Raw genomic sequence first — 15,921 nt, forward strand, 5'->3', positions numbered from 1 at the left:
CTATCTATAACTGGTAATGAGATAGAAATTGGTATGGATTGGGTTTCTTGTGAGCTGTATTATGAAGTTGAATATATGATTTATTATTATTATTGGTTAGATATTTTGGATGAAATGAGATGGGTGTCATTTGGCATTAGCGCCAATGGAGTTTGAACCAAGCATATTCTTTAAAGATTGCAGAGCCAGTTAGGACAATGGCATGTGCACGACAGCAAGTGGTTTGTAAAACTAGACACGTGGAATGATGATTGTGGCCAATGGCTGTCTAGATGGATGTATTTTCTTTTCATATTTGGATTATAGACACGTCAAAAAATTAAAGATCACATAATTATATTTTACTTTTAGAGTTTGCTTGAGCGTGGTGGGAACACCGCTGCCACCCCACCCCCATTTTCCTCTTCGGGTTATGTTTTATGTTTCGTCGATGATATCGGTTCCGACAGATATCGAAAAGTGATGAGTTGTTAGAAGTAGATTGGGTTTTCTGGTGGGTGGCTGCGAGTTACGCCTATTAGTGTGTATTATTATTAAACTAATATTTTGTATATCATTAGAGGAAAATGAGCACTCATGGGCATTACTCATGCACCGGTCAATCCTGCACTGTCATCTATTTCTACACTCATGTATCCACAAAATCACTGATGATATCGGTTCTGACAGATATCGAAAAGTGATGAGTTGTTAGACGTAGATTGGGTTTTCTGGCGGGTGGCTGCGAGTTACGCCTATTAGCGTGTATTATTATTAAACTAATATTTTGTATATCATTATAGGGAAATGGCATTCATGGGTATTACTCATGCACCGGTCAATCCCGCACTGTCATCTATTTCTACACTCATGTATCCACAAAATCACTGATGGCGCCTACCTACAAGTACCCTAGAACATTTTGTGTTTTTTTATATCTATAACAATTAAAATGTAATTAAAATTAAAATTAAAAATATAACATAACTGAAAACCGGAAAAATAAAATACGACAGTTCAAACAAAAAAAATTAAAATACGAAAATTTAAACTAAATGAACTTCGGCCAATTATATTTCTTGATGAAGATGTTGTCGTGTCTTCCGCTTTGTCTTGCTCTATGAGATCTTTGAAAATTGTATGCTACTATCGTTTGAAAAAATTTCGTTATCAGAATCGTTCGGCGGTGTGAATATTCCGATATCAACTTTTGAGAAATTAGTCATTGAGAGTTTAATTGAATAAAAATGGTGGAGGTTTGAGTAAATAAAAATGATAAAAGATTTGAATGAATAAAATGGGGAAAAATTAGTAGTAATAATAAAAATAATAATAATAATAATAAATTAGACATTTATGTTTTCTAATATTTATTCTTCTTCATGACAAAGGTTTGTCATAAATTACATATTGGCAATCTATCCACATAGGAGGGGATATGTCTATTTTGTGGTTTGAATTTTTGCATGTACCCCTTCCCCTTTTATAATAGTTTAAAAGATCTAGTTTTCCTTATTTAAGGAATAGGTTGTTATGCTCATTCTATATAATAGGATCTCCTATGTAATTGATTTCTTTAAGCAAAACTGCAAATGATCATTGTAACTTTCAACGCCCACTACCTTTATCTTCTTTGTAATGGTGTACATCTTTAATTTTACTCTCATATTTTATAAACTAGTCATGATTGTGATAATATGTATTCAAATTGCTTCTAAACTTTTTGTTAGAGTGGTCTCAAAGTTTTAAAAATAGTAAGGGTTTGTAAAGGGTATAGATTTACAATGATTCATTGATGGTTGTTTTATATGATAATTTATATGTATATTGAAAGCGAGATGTAAGACGTGAATATAACGTGGTCTAGTAAAGCTACATGCATACATAGAATATGATAACCTGAAAACCAAAACCGAAAATATTTTGACAACAAAACATTTAGACTAGACCGGGGAAACAACTATGTGAAATGTGACTACATGACCGTGCGACTTTCTATCAACAAATTAGATATTATTTAAGAAAAACACAACTATGTAATTCAGTTACACATCCACGTGTTTTCAACAAAACTTACGGATATGCATGTTCAACACATCGATATGATATATATATATATAATCTGGATCATGTGAGATCTTTTTGAGAATTAAGAACCACGAGAACTATTTTGGACCACAAAAAACTCTAAAATAAAAAAAAAATCATAAACCAAAAAAACACCAAAATAAAAAAAAGTAAAAGAACCAAAATTCTTATTTATCATCCCGGTTTTATAAAAAAAATTCTTGGTTTAGCTAAATTATACATATATGCATAAAATATAAATATATGTACACACATGTCTTTTTATACATATATGTATAATTTAAGGTAAATAATAATGTATATATGTGTACATTACGTAACTAGAGATTAAATGAAATTATACACATGTGTATAGTATAATACGAATTATTATTATTATTATTTATTTTTTTTATGAAACCGGAATGAAATATAAGAATTTTGGTTTTTTTTTTACTTTTTAAAATTTTTGTTTTTTTAATAATTTTTTTAATATTTTTCAAGGTTTTTTTTAGTGGCCCAAAATGGTTCTCAAAGTTCCCAATTTGTAAAGAGTTCTCTTAGGATCCTTACCACACACACACACATACATACATACATATATACGTATATATATATATATATATGTGTGTGTGTGTGTGTGTATGATATTTCAAATGAGAACCCCTTTGAGTTTTAAGAATTCGAAAAAACTCAGTGTAACGATTTTTTTTGAAATTTTTTTACACATGCGTAATATGTGTAGGTTACATACACGTAAAAAAATTACAAAATTTTTTACGCACAGAGTTGACTTTTTACACATGTGTAACGGACGTAAAAGTTAGTGTAATCACTTATATCTTTATTCTCTCATCCAGTTTGACTTTTTTGCCAGATTTAATCTCAACCACATATTTCAATCCAATTTTAATTAAATGTGTGGCCTAGAATTGAGTTCTTAAAACTCACCATGGTTCTCAAAATATCCCTCCCCTATACACACACACTAGATTTTATCCCCCGTATTATAGGGGTTGTTTTACATTATTCGTTTTCAATATTTATATATGTATATTTAGATTTTAATTTTATTTATTGTAAGAAAGTTAATAATTAATATAGTTGAGGTTTGATGATGAAATTGTTTCACAAATAAATAATATGTTATAACCCGGTTTAAAAGCTATCTGGGTTTACCCATTACCCATTTATTTTCTTTATTATAAAACTGTTTCTTAATTATAAATAATATCTTTTTTTTTAAATAAAATAGGATATTAATTTTTAATATATCCCTATTTTATAGGATTTTCATATCAAATATTTGATGAGATTAATTTTTAATATAATGAGATATTATAACCCGTTTAAGAGCTATATGGGTTTGGTGAGACCCTTACCTGTGAATTCGAGTAAAATGCGTGAGAAGCTTTCATTTACAAATAAAGCAATCTGATTGCTTGAGAGAATGGCTGTTTTACATTTTTTGTTTTTTAATATTTACTTTTTAGATTTTGATTTTCTTTACTATAAGAAAATTAATAATATACTTAGGGTTTGATGATGAAAGGGTTTCATAAAAAAATGATATGTTATAACCCGTTTAAAAGCTATCTGGATTTGATGACCTATGACCCGCTTATGTTTTTTACTATAAAATTGTTTATTAATTATGTCAGGACCGTGAATCGGGTGAAACCTTCTAGAGGTTGACAAGAACACACCGACTCAAATACCCAAAAGGCCTGTTGAATATCCTGGCAGAATCAGGATATCCAACGAGTGGGAACGAAGGAGTGAAAATAGCAAACAGAAAATAGTAATAGATAATCAATAAAAGCTCATTCAAAGACAAAAATTCACTGTATTAAATATATCATTAATGGAACAGTGAAATGAATGTCTAGGGTTTCGTGTGACGGCGGCGGCGGTTGTACGAGGAAAAAAACAAAGAGAATATTCTTTGGAATGTTTTTCGTATTCAGTGTGTGCCAGCCTGTAATTCCGTCTGGAAATCCGTGTCGTAAAAGGTATCCTAGGACCCCTATTTATAGACCCTGACATTCCTTCTAGAAGTTCCTAATCATTACATAATGAAATACAAAACAATATAAGTGTTGAGTCATCGAGCAAGATAACAATCTTGCTCTAGCAAACTCACTATGCTAGGTATACTCGATGTAGTTTCTCGAGCATACTTTACTTTGAATATCTTCAATGAAGATATTCCCTTCCAGCAGACTTCATCCTTCTTGACTTGTCCAAGCTTTGCTCGAACGAGTCCATTGAGCAAGCTCATTCTTCTTGATGTCTTCAGCTATACTTATTCAGCAATCTTTAGCATGCTTGGATGAAAATCTTGCTCGGGAACTGAACTGTGCTCGAAGTCCTTGCTTTGATCACGTGACATATTCTTATTGCATCCATGCTTGTCCCCATGTGCTCGATCATCCTGTGCTCGTAACACTTGGTTAAAACTTGTATGATCAAGCTGTTTGCTCGATTGGCAATCCATGCTCGATAGAAGAATACTCTTGCTCGTTGAAGTGTAGCTTTTTCGAAGCCTTAACACTTAGAAGAGTTAACCATTTAAGGTTCTGAAGACCTTGCTCGAAGTAGTAAAACCATGCTCGATCGTCTAGGCTTGCTCGAAGACCATACTTAGCCGTTTTCTGAGGAGGTTGAGAAGATTCCAATCTTCCTTATCATAAATCCGACCCAATAATCTCCCCTAGATTGGAACAAGCTCAGATGCACCAAAACATACATGCATAGAGTTACACATGTATCAGACATCAAATATATGTCATTCAAGAACATATCATTTCATTACATAATTAGGAAATCTGCCTCTTGGGCATTACACATTAAATTTTTACATCAAAGCCACAAATTAAACAAAAATACAAAGATAAACGGAAATAAATTGATTCTCTTTGAGCTCCATTCTGCTATCTTCTCCTCCTCCTCCTCCTCCTCCCTGTATCGGCATTTTCTTTCATTTTCTTTACGTAGGCTACCTTCTGTTTAATCATGTCTAGCTCTACGGAATCAGAGGAGTCAAAAGGAAATTTGGCAGTGATCAAATCCTGAAGGTCCTGTGGATGCATAAATTTGAGATCTTCATCTTGTCTTATCACAACTTGATCTTTGTGAAAGTCTTTTATCTGTTGAATTCATCTTTTCAATTCTTCAGGAGAAAGGTTTATCAAATAATTATAACTGTAGCTGTACAGTTGAAGAAATTTGATATCTTTATGTTTAGCCTTTAACATTTCATAATTTGCTTCATCCGTTGCTTTCTTTTCAGTTCTCTTCTTACTACTGCCAGACTTTTTTAATACCTTTTCACCTTCTACCTTCTTTGATACTTTCTTCACATAGTCTGAGATGTCATCTACAAGAGCCCTTTTGTAGAGTCTGTCTATTTCTTCAAATGATTGCAAATTAAGAACTGCAGGCTTGTGACCGGCTTTAAGCAGAGTTTCTCTTTTAGACTTCCTTGTCTTCCACTATTCAGCTTCTTTTGTAATTTGTTCTTTTGACAGTCTTTGAAGGTGCCTTAGGTCATATCCCAGACTAATCAGATAATCTTTGTCTTCATTTTCCATTTCACTTTCCTTTGACTTCTCATTATCTTCATTCTCAACTTCTAAATCAACTGTTTCTTCAAGATCATGGAGAGCCTCAATCATAGGTTCTTCATTTCTTTCAGATTGAGCTCTTCTTATTTCTTCAAGTTTTTCCAATCGTAATTTGTTCACCATTTTCTTCACGGATTTTTGTCTCTTGGATTTTGGTGTTTCTATTTCAGATAGCTTTTTTTTTCAATTCAGTTTGAACATTGGTGGGAGACCTAGACTGATGCATTTCAACCTCTGGTCCTTCCAGTATAATTTCCTCATCAACTGACTCTGAGGTCATAGACTCTTCTGATTCATGGTTATTTTTATCACCAACTTCTTCTATGATAGGTTCAGATGTGTCTGTCAGCAAGAATTGGCTTTTCTCCCATTGTTCTTGTCTTTTCTCCTCTTGAGCCCTCCTGGCTGCAGCCACAGTTTCTGAACTGTATTCTTCAGGATGTAGAAGAATATCATAATGTGTTTTGAGCATTACCAATTTTGCAATGAATTTGACATATACGTTCCATGGCACTTTGGTCCCTCATCCTTCTCAGGCTCATCCCTCAATCCCAAACGAGTCTTTTGTTCATTATCTATTTCCACTTCAATGTTGATGGGTTCAGTTTCAGGCATTTCACTTTCAATTTCCACATGCTCTTCATGTTCACTTGTCACAGGCTCTTCAATTTTGTCCTTTTCAGGTTCATCAACATTCATTCTTTCTTTCAAAGCATCAAGTGTAGCCTTTATAGCTTCATCTGCCTCTTCCAGTCTCCTCTCCTCTGCCTCTTCTTTCTCTTTCATGTTTATAAGTTCTTCAAGCACTTCCTGAGGGATTTCCTCCTCATCTTCTCTCTCCAAAGCCTCTAAATCTTCATTCATTATATTTATGGCTGTCTTTACAGATTCAGCTTCTGCAACATCTGGATCAATTACATTTTCTTTGTACAGAATATCATCAGATTAAACTGTATGTTGGGGCAGGGGATGTAGATCATCATCAGCAAGTGCAACCCCCTTTCCCTTTGCTTTTCTTTTCAAGATTTCTTCTTCGGTTTCTTCTTCCGCTTTATCTTCCCCCTCAACATCCGAATCTCCCTCATCATATGCTTGATTGATCTTAAAGCATTTGATGGTCCAACCTCCATAGCCTCCTCTTCAGAGCTTTCATACAATTCACCAATTACCCTCAGGCTCTCTGCACCTTCAGTTTCTCCCCCTGTTTTGGTGCATCTGAGGTCTTCTCAACCTCAGATCGCCCCTCTAGGGTTCGAATTTTCAATAGAGCTTCATTTAGTGTAGCTTCCAATGCTGAGTTCCTTGTAGTCAGTATGGCATTTTGTTCTTTCAACATTATGTTTTCAAACTCAAGTTTGGCATTCTCACAAACAATATCATATAGGTTAGGGCTTGATAGTGGGGTTTCTTGATTTGGCTTTGAGGCGGGTTCAGAGAACGGTTCAGATTCAGCAGTTTCAGGAGATGGGACCGTATATGGTTTAGAGGATGGGGTTGGTTGAGTTTCAGTGGCAGGTTGATCTTGAATGGGTTGGGAAGGTTGAGGTGGTGAGGAATGGAGTGGATCTTGTAGTGGAGATGTAGGTGGTGTGGGTACAGGAAGGTTATTAGTTGGTTCAGTGTCAGATAGAGCAGGTTCAGTGGTTGCTGGTGAAGAAGGAATATCATCATTAACATCATCTAGCTCCACAGAATCTGTATCATCATGGTAAACCTCATGTGGTGGTGATTCTGGTGGAGTTATCTTCTGGATTGTTGCAGCAACATTTGATACAACACTTGCTACAAATGTGTCATCATCCACTTGGTCCGGAGCTTGAGTGATCGGAGTCACAGTTGGTTCGTTTACCTCCTTAAAGATCTCCACCTCTGCATTAGCTGCCTCATATGCAACTTGTTCAATCAAGGGCACATTTTCTTCAATTATCTCTTGTGCATCATCATTATCAGCAATCAATGTCATTTCCACCTTCCGAACCATTGTCACCATTATCACTATGACCATCATCATCATCTGCACCATCACTATCTTCATCATCACTATTCCCTGGAGTCCTTGGTACATTAATAGCCCCTAGTGCTGGTATGAGCAACCATGGGAGGACATCCAATTCATCATTATCAATAAATTTACTCTTAGCATCTTTCATGCATTTGTAGATATTTGGGTCTTGTAACCTCAAAATCTGCCATGTCCTTTGAAATTCTGGTAGAGCTCTGTTTATTAAGATCTGTAGAAAGCGTGGATACATAAGAAATATTTGATTGACTTGCTTCTCTGTATTTGAAGCCAATCCTTGAAAGATTAGTCTGGAAATGTTGAAGGGTTGCTGGTAAAGTATGGCTACTGTGAGAGTCCCAAGCTCTCTACTCAATAAAGTCCAAGTCCCTCTCCTAGGAGATAAGGACTTGATCACATGATGAATCAGGAACCTGTAGATGAAAGGAAAACTCCTTTTCTGAAATTGTCCCTCCTTTACATCTCCTTGGTATCCCATAGTCTCTTGGAAGACTCTTAATAACCTTGGGACTAAGTAAGATGGTTGAGCATCTTACTCAATGTCGTTGTTTAAAACAGATGCCTCGATCCTCTTTCCATTCACATTATTGACATAGGTTGCTGACTGCCAAAAGTCTGTAAGATGGTTCCTATAGATTGTGGGGTTCTCTGTTAGCGCCATTCTTAAATTGGAGTTTTTTAGAAAATTTATCATTATTTCCAACTCCATGTTTTCCTCATCGAGCTCTAACTGAGCGCACATATTGTGCCTCTTTTCAAATTTCAGGGCCATTAGTCCTGCAAAATAAAACATATGTCAGTATACACAATTACAGAACTAACAGTCAAAGAGATGAGTAGATGATATTAGTGTCTTCAATAACCTGTTCTGTAGTAATATGCGTACCTGTAAAAACAAGTAAATAGTTAGTTCGAAAATCAATTGAAAACCCTAACTTCGAAATCGGTGCAAAGATAATCGAATAACGATGTCTCACCGAAGTCGAAACAGAGCTAATGGCTGTAATCAAAGTAAAATTGTGTAATCGAGCAAGGAGGAAATAACACGAGCAAAGGGGTTTTTTGTCTAGGTTTAAGAGGAAGAAGAAGAAATATGTGAAAAAGTTTCTAAGTCCCCATTTTATACCTAACGTTTGAGTGGTACAATACCTCAGTTTGTCGTCTAGCACACGACAGTTGTCATTTAATTTCAAATTTAATGTACCTCCTTTGCTCGAGTATACAGCCAAATTAACAGCTGTATCCAACTATACTCGAGTACATAGTACAACCTTTGCTCGATGTACTTGGGAATATTGTCCTTGATTACTAGTACACAAGTGAACGTGTGCTCGAATAGACTTGTGCTCAATGCCTTAGCCAGATTTTAATGATCATCATAGTACCTGCTCGAGTATTAAGTCATACTCGAGGTGTAGTGTGCTCGAGATACTTAGAATACAAATTTCTGAGACACACTAGTAATAGAACCTTACTCGACTATGCATCAGTCTCGAGATACTTAGAAATATATCATGACAATGTCCTATGCTCGAGATGCTTTCCTAAGTGTTAGAGCCTCTGCTCGACTAACTTAGATTACAAAAGCTCAATTGTGCTTGATGTATTCTTATGCTCGAAAGCCTTGGCATATTAAATCATTTCTATGCCTGTACTTGAGCTCACAACGTAAGTGTCTAGTCTACAAATTTGCTCGAACTTCTTAACAAAATGATCCAGTTGCTTAAGATCGAACTCTCATGCCGACACACCTAGCGCACTTTTATGCTTGAATCCCTTGCACTCAAAATACTTGACAAACAAGAATACAATCATGCTCGACACACATATATTACTATTCACGTCATTTCAGGTGCTTGTAAGCAAGATGCATGCTCGAAACACTTAACAACCAATTTTTCAGTATTCTTGAAGGTAAGAGTCATGCTCGAAACACTTAATGATTCATACAAGTCACATAAGATGCTTCACACAATGTTATCATGCTTAGTAAGCTTAGTTCTTCTGTTCGAATTGAAAATGATCATTTTAATTTGATGAGCTGACCTAAACAGTTAGTTTAAGGTGAAATAAGAGATCAAAATCCAGTTCAAGATAAAAATTCATTTTAAATTATTTGGAAAGATCTCAACATGGGATCAGACTGTTTAAAAACAACGATCACACCAATTCATGGTCATTGTTATTATGACTTAAGTCAGGTTGATACCAGGTATACTTAGCATAATGGTCATTTCTTTCTGTGATACATTTAGGATTCAAGAGCATAAGTTAGGAAGGGTTATCACTATAGTTTCAGATTGTCTCTAATATCTTCTCAAAGCGTATTTAGCTTTCTCCAAATCACCCCGAATTGACTTCGACCCCCTGATGTCGTGATCAAAATTGATTTTTGTATAACAGAGCAGTTACTTATTTATATTTTGTCTTTGATAACAGACTGTAAGGTTGAACGTTGGACTTACATGCCATCCGGACTTACATGCAGGGTGTTTAGGACTTATTTGAATGCCCCACCCCTATAGTTCCCTTAGTGCCCCTTAAGTCATGAAATCAGATAACTTATTTACTTATATTATACTTTTGATCTTTTTATACTTTTCAATCTCTTTCTTTTTCTTTTCTTTTGAGAAGTTTGCCATATAGCAATAATTTATTTCTGCTCAACCATTTAATAAATATTTTTATAGACCAGAAACACCAACAGGCTCGTGTATGATTGGATAATGACCTTTCTGCCTATCATTCGGAGAGATATGCTAGAGAGCATACCTTATTTTCCAATGTTTCACCACATAATACTTAGCAAATTTAGGTGTATATCACATATGACAACTACAGACTATGGAAAGCTACCATACTTTGCCAATGACTGTACTCAAAGACCTTTGAACTTATCATCCATGGGTTAGCTATCTTAAACAGTTTTCTGTCATTTCCCAATTTAGGTTGGATTCAATCTCCACAGAAAGTAGTTTCTAGCTTCTTTGAAGCTGGGAACTTGGATAATATTATCATCTCTCTTATGAAATATTCACCGAAAACAGTGTTGCTTAGTCAAAAACTTTTACCATTTTAAAAACCATTTCCTTCTAAATGTTCAATTAAGAAATATTGATTTTTAAAAACAGTGTTGTCATTTAAGCATGATTAACAAGCACACATTATCACAGTATCAAAACACATTCATTTAGACCAGAAATCATTCAGATAATTACATGAGTTGGTCGAGCATGCTCAGAAGCTCATCGAGCATACTCGAAAGTCACTTGAGCAAACTTAAGATTTATCATTATAGATATTGTGCTCGAAAGACTTAGCTGAGTGCTCGAGCAATATACTTATGCTTGAAATAAGTTTTCCAAAACACATGTCCATGCTCGACCACAAGTAACACTTCATTTGTGCTCGAGTTACTTGAGAAACTTCACAAGTATGGTTTGTTTGTGCTCGAAGAGCATTAAACACACCATGCAACACAGAGTTATGCTCGAAATACTTGGAAAGTTTTTCAAGGCCAAATCCTGTGTTCGAGTAGCTGACCTATGACATCTATGCTCGAATGACTTAGAATAGTCTTTCAAGAGCCTTTGCTTGTGCTCGAGGAGCAACAAGCACCCTATCAAGCACAGATTAATGCTCGAAGTACTTAGAATCACAGAAATACATCATTCATGCACGGATCAAAGTACCAAATGCTGTAAACAACAATAGCAACATATTTCAACAAGATTTTCACACATTTTAGTCACACAGATGACTCATGCAGTTAGAATAATCATTCAAGCATAGCAGTCTATCATGTAAACATTCAAAGTGAGTAACACAGATAATTAGTTAGCACCTCACTTAAGCACATATCCTGAATCAGACCTCATCAACATTTATCATTCCCAGGCACTTTAACAGAAAATGAAACCTGGTTTTATCTAAAGGTTTGGTGAACAAATCAGCCAAATTATCAGATGTATCTACCCTTTTCATCTCTATTAAGCCTTTTTCCTGAAAGTCCCTAATGAAATGATGTCTAATTTCAATGTGCTTGGTTTTAGAATGTTGGACTGGATTCTTAACAATAAACATAGCAGCAGTATTATCAATTAAAATAGGTGTAAGTAAGAAATTCAGACCATAGTCTAGCTGTTGATTTTGAATCCATAGAACCTGTGCACAGCAAGCAGATGCAGCAATATACTCAACTTCAGCAGTAGAGATTGACACTGTAGTTTGCTTCTTGCATTGCCAAGACACCAGCCTGTTCCCAAGAAACTGGCATCCTACAGAGGTTGATTTTCTACTCATGTTGCAACCATCATAGTCACTATCTGTGTAGGCCAACAAATCAAAGGAAGGGTTCTTTGGATACCAAATCTGGTTTTCCTTTCTAGTATTTGAATATCCTCATCACTGCTAGCATATGTGAGACTTTGGGATTAGCTTGGCATCTGGCACAGACACACATAGCAAACATAATATCTGGCCTTGATGCTGTAAGATACATCAGTGATCCTATCTTGGCCCTATATTCATGCTGGTCCACTGGCTCCCCCTTTTCATCAGGTACCATTTTCTCATGTGTGTCCATTGGTGTGGACACTGTCTTGAAGTCTTGGCACTTGAATTTGTTAAGAATCTCTTGTACATACTTTGATTGATTTATGAAGATTCCTTCTGCTTTCTGTTATACTTGTAGTCCAAGGAAGAAATTCATTTCCCCTATTGAGCTCATCTTGTACTTGGATTTCATTACTTGCTCAAACTCTTTGCATATCCGTTCATTTGTAGAGCCAAAGATAATGTCATCCACATACACTTGCAGCAACATCAGATCTTTGTTTCTCCATTTGTAGAATAGAGTCTTGTCAATTGCTCCTCTGCAGAAACCATTTTCCAACAAATGATTTGAAAGCTCATCATACCAAGCTCTTGGTGCTTGATGTAGTCCATACAATGCTTTACTGAGCTTGTAAACTTTGTTGGGATGCATTGGATCTTCAAATCCAGGAGGCTGAGTGACATAGACTTCTTCATCAATCTTTCCATTCAAAAATGCAGATTTTACATCAAGTTGATAGACTTTAATGTTCATTGATGCTGCATATGCCAGAAAGATCCTGATAGCCTCTAGTCTTGCAACCGGAGCAAAAACCTCTTCAAAGTTTACTCCTTCCTGTAGGCATCCTAGAGCTACCAATCTTGCTTTGTTCTTGATCACTATCTCCCTTTCATCTTTCTTGTTCCTGAATACCCATTTTATTCCAGTTGCATATTTTCCTCTGGGCTTGTCAACTAAGTCCCATACATGCAAGTCTCTGAATTGGGCTAACTCTTCCTGCATAGCTTCTACCCAGCTGTTGTCTTTCAAAGGTTGACCAATGTTCTTAGGTTCAACTTGGGATAAGAAGCAGGCATACAGACAGGTGTTTGCCTTTTCAGAAGAGCTTCTAGTAACTCTTTCATTGATATCTCCTATGATGTTCTCTACAAGGTGATTTCTTTCAACAGAGGTGGTCTGCATAACTTGTTGTGTAGACACTTCTGTTTCTAGATTTTTCATGTTTAACTTAGCAGATTCATCTTCAATTCTCTCTTGACTTTCATCAGATTCTTGAGTTTGATTGATTTCAGATGTTGATTCTTAATTTACTCCAAATTGCATTGAGTCAAACAAAGATTGAAACCTATATTCAAATTGATGTATCCCTTCAGTCTGAGCAGGTTGTTGACTCTAAATAGTTTCACTTTCAACATCACTTGGACCTTCATTTGAGACTTCAACTGCAGCCTCCTGTCCATTCCTTTCAACTTCAGCTACTCCTTGGGTGCTTCTACCAAAATTAAATCCATTTGCTTCAGGAGCAACCGATATCCACAGTTTGTCCAGATCAACTTGCTTATCTTTTCCTTTTTCTTTAAAGCTGGTTCTATACATACTGTCATCCATATCTTCATTGTAGATTTTAAACGACTTGATCATTTTCTCTTGATCAAACAGCCATTTGGGACCATCAACATTGTTAAAATGGTTTTCATTGAAAATTATGTCTGATAACTCAATGACTACCATGTGCTCCTTCACATTGACTTTGTAAGCCTTTGAATGAGATGAGTAGCCCACAAAGAAGCATTCCAGTGATTTGGGCTGGAATTTGTTCAAATAGTCCCTTGTATTCAAGAGTGAGCATCTGCATCCAAAAGGCTTTAAGAACTTCACATAAGGCTTTCTTTTGAAGATAACCTCATATGGGGTCTTGTTTTGAGCCTTGTTTAATAGAATCCTGTTCTGCACATAACATGCAGTGTTGATTGCTTCTGCCCAGAAGGTGACTGGCAGATTGGCATTAGCAATCATGGTCCTTGCAGCTTCAATTAATGTTTTGTTTCTTCTTTCTTCAACACCATTTTGTTCAGGAGTTCTAGGTGCACTGTATTGTTGAAATATTCCCTTAGAAGTGCAGAATTCATCCATAATTCCATTCTTGAATTCTGTCCCATTGTCACTTCTAATGACCTTTACCTTCCTCTCAAGCTGATTTTCCATCTTTAGCAAATAGGATCTGATCAGGTCTGGGGTTTCATCCTTGCTGCCCATGAAGTATACCCAAGAAAATCTTGAATAATCATCAGTGATCACCAGGCAGTTTCTCTTCTTTCAATACTTGGAACACTTACAGGACCAAATAGATCCATGTGTAAAAGTTCCAAGACCTCATCTATTGTGTTTATCATTTTGCTTTTATGTGAGGATTTATATTGTTTTCCTTTTAGGCAAGATGTGCATTTTTCTTCCAATTTGAACTCTCTTGTGGGAAGGCCAACAACATGTTCACCTTTTACAAGTTTGTTCATGTTCTTGAAGTTCACATGACATATCTTCCTATGCCATAGCTTGGTTTCATTTTCATTTGCTTTTGAAACAAAGCATGAACCACCTCTTGAAGTTGCAGTGTTCATTCTTAGTTCATAGAGGTTGCCATTTCTTGCAGCCATCATCATTATCATTTCAGTTGGAATCACAAACTCAGGCTTCAAAAAACCAGGCAATGTTCATCATTGAAGGCTACCTTGTATCCTTTGTCACATACTTGAGAAATGCTCAATAGATTGTATTGAAGTCCTTCAACATGTAGAACATTTTCAAAGGATACATTGCCATTGGTGAGTGTTCCTCTTCCAACTATCTTCCCTCCATTATCATCACTCCCAAAGGCAACTGGCCCTTGATATTTTCTTTCATAGTTGATCAGTGCACTCTTGTCACAGGTTATGTTCCTGGAACATCCACTATCCATGTACCATAAATCATTGCTGTTCAAGGACTGTTCCTGTACATACACACATAACAGAATTAGTTGGAATCTGATTTACAAACTGCATCAGTTTGTAATTCAGTGTCGGTGGAAGATTCATCAGGAGTTGGAACTTGAACTGGAAGTGGGTCTGCATACACAATTTCACATTCTTCTTCTGTGTCAGAATCTGACCCATTTTTCACAGCTTGTGATTTGATTGCTTTTTCAGTCTGCTTAATCACATAGTTCTTCTTTTCATTCAACTCCTTCTTGGTTTTCCATTGGAACCCTCTTGGTTCATAGCCCCGGTTCATCAGAAATTTCTCATCTCCATTGAGAACACCAGGTCTAATCTTCTCTTTACCTTTGTCACTAGACCTTCTGTTCTTTTCAGGTTTACCAGATACACTTGGTTCATCTTTGATCTTCAATATCTGTTTCAGTCTCTTTTCAAGTACTGAGCTTTTCTTTTTATCATCTGAACTTCCTCTTTCTTCATTCAAATATCTTTGATACATTTTCTTGTATCCTTTCATATCAAACCCACAAACCACATCAAGAACCTCAAATACTTCCTCTTCAAACCAACAAGAGTCAGTGTGATGACCATATGCATCACACTTCTTGCACCATACCTTTGCATAACTCCTCATGTCTTTAATTTTGTCACTGGGTTTGGGGAAGTCAAAACCTAGGGAGGTTTTAGGTAATAGTGAATTGCTGAAGTCCATCTTGATTGGTTTGTTCAGATCAGGCTCCATATGATATTTTTCTTTGACAAATACAACAGGCTTGAGCTTGGAATGGGTTCTTGAATTGCTTCCCTTTTCATCTTTTACAGATCTTCTCCTTGGAGCATACTCCATATCTACAATGCCAAAAAGTTTATGGTTTGAGAAGACTGGATAGATTGGAGGATGTGACTGATCAGAAGAAG

This window comes from Bidens hawaiensis, unplaced genomic scaffold, assembly GCF_021521415.1.
Source record: "Bidens hawaiensis isolate Kalapana, Puna unplaced genomic scaffold, B.hawaiensis_p1.1 tig00001692_1, whole genome shotgun sequence".
In the NCBI taxonomy this organism is placed as follows: Eukaryota; Viridiplantae; Streptophyta; class Magnoliopsida; order Asterales; family Asteraceae; genus Bidens; species Bidens hawaiensis.